The sequence below is a fragment of the Ipomoea nil genome, unplaced genomic scaffold (genome assembly GCF_001879475.1).
Source record: "Ipomoea nil cultivar Tokyo-kokei standard unplaced genomic scaffold, Asagao_1.1 scaffold2279, whole genome shotgun sequence".
NCBI classification, from domain to species: Eukaryota; Viridiplantae; Streptophyta; class Magnoliopsida; order Solanales; family Convolvulaceae; genus Ipomoea; species Ipomoea nil.
In genome coordinates this window covers 3,373,980-3,378,790 of record NW_017618707.1, presented here as the reverse complement: position 1 = coordinate 3,378,790, position 4,811 = coordinate 3,373,980, and the positions used below count along the sequence as shown (strand labels likewise).

At 26.9% G+C, this 4,811-nt stretch overlaps 1 long non-coding RNA gene across 1 annotated transcript; it reads left to right on the top strand.

Moving 5' to 3' along the window:
• The first annotated feature begins 770 nt into the window (after positions 1-770).
• Positions 771-1,396, top strand: LOC109150491. Its single transcript, XR_002049150.1, has 2 exons — positions 771-829; positions 937-1,396. It is a non-coding gene; the product is annotated as an uncharacterized LOC109150491 (long non-coding RNA).
• Positions 1,397-4,811: the final 3,415 nt, after the last annotated feature.

Below are 4,811 nucleotides of genomic sequence, written 5' to 3'. Positions count from 1 at the left end.
AGTGTGTATATGTAGGGTATCCCCTTCCTTATAATAAAAATAAAATAAAAATGCTTACATTTGCTTATTATAGTTATTGTTAATCTTTATAATTATATAAAAATTAATTTATAACTTTATTTTAATATAATTTATATTATTATCATTATTAAAATAATTAAAATTCTATAAGAATCATATTATATTCATTTTTTAGAAAATAAATAAAAAAAGTGTTTTTTTCTTTTTAAGCTTCAACCAAATCTCGGATACTATACGTGCCAAATATTTTATTTAATGATTAAGATATAATTAATCTATGCCATAAGGCCCATAATTAATGTATATTTGTTGATTCTTTATGAATTACTTATTTACTTAGCTTCATCACAAATTTAGAAAATAAAAACTTGAGATATTATTATTATTATAGAGCCGGGGGGGGGGGGGGGGGGGGGGGGGGTTACTTTCGACATTTAATGGTATAGTTATCAAGAGTAGACTTTGAAAAATAAAAAAAAATTCAAAGTCTCCTAATGGGGTTAGCAAATAATCAAATATGAAGGTTGATTAATCAAACGTGCAAACTTGGAGACCACGTACGTACCTTTCTTGGTCTTGTGCCCCACGTTAACGACGTTATACTCTTCGACCGTTTCACACGGATCGGACTTGACTCAAAGTCGCCTCCCATGCATACTTTTCAACACACCTACATGTCAAAGACTTTCCATCTTTAATTTCACTATAAATTTGTGATTTTACACCATCAAAAAGATATAGTAGTATATCGGAAGGCCTTGCCAATGACGTGGCTCTCTAAATAGGAGGTCATAGATTTGATCCTATTGTAAGTCCATTATCTCACATGTCACAGATTTCATATTTAATTTTCAGTTAAAATGTAATAATTGTTGACTCATAAGATTATTATATTTTTTTTATTTACTTTGGAAGGGGTAAACCCAGGGAATGACAAAAGTAGCTACAGTACATTATACACACTACGTAAATGAGGTAAACCATGATGGTCATCTTCGGGAACGCCCACTAATTCGTCTGGTGGTCTCGTAAAAATGTTCATGCCCTTAGGGAGGTGTCTAGCCAGTTTTGCAAGGAAGTCTGCAACACAGTTTTGTTCTAGGGTGGCTACAACTACTTGCCATACTTCGAAAGTACGGAGTTCTTTCTTGCATGCCTGGAGGATGTTGTGAACCACAGACATTGAGGGTGTATTATTATTTATATAACTGGCTATCTCACTAGCATCTGTCTCAATATAAGATTATTATATTGTTACTAAAAAGTATTAACATATTTGAGATCGGATCAGTCTCACATTAGACCGTCTCATACAAGTTTTTGAGTTTGCTATAATATTTATTCATGTAGTTTTGATCACATCATGAGGCTTTGGGCATGCATAACATGTACAATACTCTGATTGAGGTTATTCAAAATATACGTCGTTACAAAGGTAATTCAAGAAGCTACAACTTTCTAGGTTAAACAAAGGTAAAATTTTGATGTTAAATTACTCAAAATTTGAATCTCTTATTTTATTTGAGATGAGCGATCAACAAGTGTAAGGGTGTTTTCTTCTTTTTTTTTTTTTTTTTTTTTTTTTTTTTTTAAATAACAAAAAAGCCACAAACACTATTTAAGAATAATTTTTAATAGTGCAAGTAATATGTATCACATGTGACTGGCCTGATTAATAAGCATTTCACTTTGATGCCAGTGGGAATAGTATATTAATTACTATGACATTGATATATTTCTTTCAATTCTTGGTCTATGATGATGTAAACTGAAATTAATTAATCGAAAATGAAATTTATTACAAGATTATAATATATAATTTATAAGACAATAAGAGGTCAAGGACTCAAGGTGCTATTTTCAGAGCCTTCAGTGTTCCGAGTCAATTTATGTCTAACAGACTAACACTATACGAAATAAAAACACTAAAATATTTTACAGATTTCTTTGATTTATTAGTTTAAATTTGTCAATAAATTAAATACTTTTACGTTTCATTAATTTAATTATGAATTTTTCATTCATAATAAATTTGATTTTTCTTGGTATGTAAAACTTTTATCCAAACTATAATTATAATAATTTATTGATGCACTAATGATTAATTAGTAATTCTAATTACTTTTTTTTTTTTTTAGGAAAGTAATTCTAATTATTACTTAAAACAAGAATTTATATATCATTTCTAATGAATATACTCCATTATATATAATGAACTAGTGTAATCTCGGGTGGTACTCCAATATATTTATAACTAACTTATTATAATTAAATTAATTTATCATGAAAATTATATTATGATTAAATGAATAATAAAGAAAATAAATATGCATATCTTTTGCTTTCAAAAAAAAAATATGCATATCTTTTTCTTCTTAATAATCATATATATGGAGGAATTTTTTAATAAAGAGATAGTGTTAAGTATAATATTTTTATAGCTTATTCCATTGTAAAAAAAAAAAAAAAAAAAAAAAAAAAAAAAAAAAACTAAGTGGTAATGATTGTTTGAAGCATTTATGTCGGTAAGTTTGAATAATCCTCACCATGTGGATGAAAGATGCAAAATTTAGGGAAATAGACTTTGTAAATTAGAGTGAATGAAATGTTATAAGTTTAGTACGAGGAATAAAGAATGTCTTTGAGAAAAAGAACTATTGAGTACATTTCTCAAGATTCTTGACTTCAAAATAGGTTCAAAATAACTACAAAGTTACTTTTAGGGGTAAAATAATAATTTTTAATTCACTAAAAATGTATTTGCTAATACCAAAAGGTTAATGGTGTGCAATGTAAAAAGGGGAGATAATAGCTTTTCGGGCACCTATCATCTCTGAGAGCGCCAACATATAGCTTTAAAGTGAAATTAAATTTTTGGCGCTCGAAATTTACAAGGAGATAGCAAGTTACCTAGATAGTTGGCTAGGTCTGCAACTAGTGTAGAAGCATGCATTTCACTTGTATCAATATCGTATTAGTACATAAAATCCTTAGTCACAACAAAACATTTGACAAGTTTAAGACTTTAGTCAAACACTTTAATAATTGTACTTATTAAAAAATGTTTTTAAAACTCTACTCAATCGACTCTCTTCTTTTGAACTTTTACTTGTTCAGGATCAACATTTATAAATTTTAAAAAACTTATAAAATCTCTTCAAACTTTTATAGATTCTATAGAAATCTATAAAAGTTTTATATCACAAGAAACTATTTATACACTTTAACTTTAATGACTTTAATAGATTATTTTTTATTTTAAAAAGTGTATAATAATCATTAAAACTATAAATTGAAAATACACTTATAAATTTCATTGTCTTTTATTAATATTCATGATTCATATTATAACTTTCTATAAAAAAAATTTATGATATATATTATATATTTTTATATTATATTTTATATAAATTTATGTATCGCAGTGGAAATAAAAAATCAAATTTTGTTGGCACAAAAATAGTGTATTATAAATTTAAAGGCAATCTTACTATTCACTAAAAAATATATTATTACAAGAAAAATATTAATACAGATAAAAAAAAAAAAAAAAAAAAAAAAAAAACTAAAATGCGTTTTTAGTGGCCAGCTTGAAGGAAATAGCTTCCTCTATTTGTGTGTTGCAAGGAAGTAGAAGTGAAATCTGTAAAGTTTAGGAAGAAAGAAAGGGTCAAGTGGCATATAAGTGACTCTTCTAAATAGGAGGTTATATGTTTGAGTTAAAATGGGGCAATAACAAATATACTACATAAAGTTTCACTATTACATTATTCTCAAGGCATTTACTATTTTAGAGATAAACAACATTATTTTTAAAGGTCAAGGATCTTGTAGTGCAATAGTATTCAAAACAATAACAAAGCATGATGATTGATAAATATTATTTGACCTTTCGCCTTCTATATTAACTTGACTCCTTTAATAATATGAGAATGAATTCTCAAAATTATTATTTGACCTTTCGCCTTCTATATTAACTTGGCTCCTTTAATAATATGATAATGAATTCTCAAAATTATTAGGGTTGGATTCAGCCTTTGGAAGAATGAATTCTCAAAATTATATTTAATATTTTTTTTACACACATATATGATATTATAACACTAGAACAGTCTCAACAGATTGAACTAATAGGCCGAATTTACAACAAATATAATAATTTTAAGATTGTTGGATGGTTAAATTAAGAGTTTATTACCGAAATGGTTCATCGACTATTGTGAAATTATCAATTTAGTCTTTGACAATTTTTGTTGCCCAATTAAGTTTTTGACTTTGAAAATTTTAACCATTTTAGTCATCTGTTAGATTAGGAGTTAAAGTCTGTTAAATGGGAGGGTATTAATGAAATTTTGCATGATATAATGAATAACATAGATTATTGTTTATTGTTTATTGTTATTTTCGGTAATAATCTATAGAGCCAATATAATGAATTAATGATAAACACCCCATGCATCATATGTCATTTTTTTAATTTTTTTTTTTAATAAGAAAATTCCACAATAACTATTTAAGAGTGTGTACAAAGTAAACTTTTGTTCTTGTAATAATTCGCAAACCATATAGAGAAGATAAACTGCATATCATATATGAGGTATTTGTTCAAGAGGATGTTGATAATAAGAATTATATTCGTAATCATGTGCAAAGAATTGAATTCGACCGAAAGGGCGTACAAAGAATGTATTATTTAAAGTGGATTGACTCGATTTATCTCCTCGTGAATTCGCAGATGGGTTAACAAGGTAGAAAATTGGATCATTCCAGAAAAAAAAAATGTCTTTTGT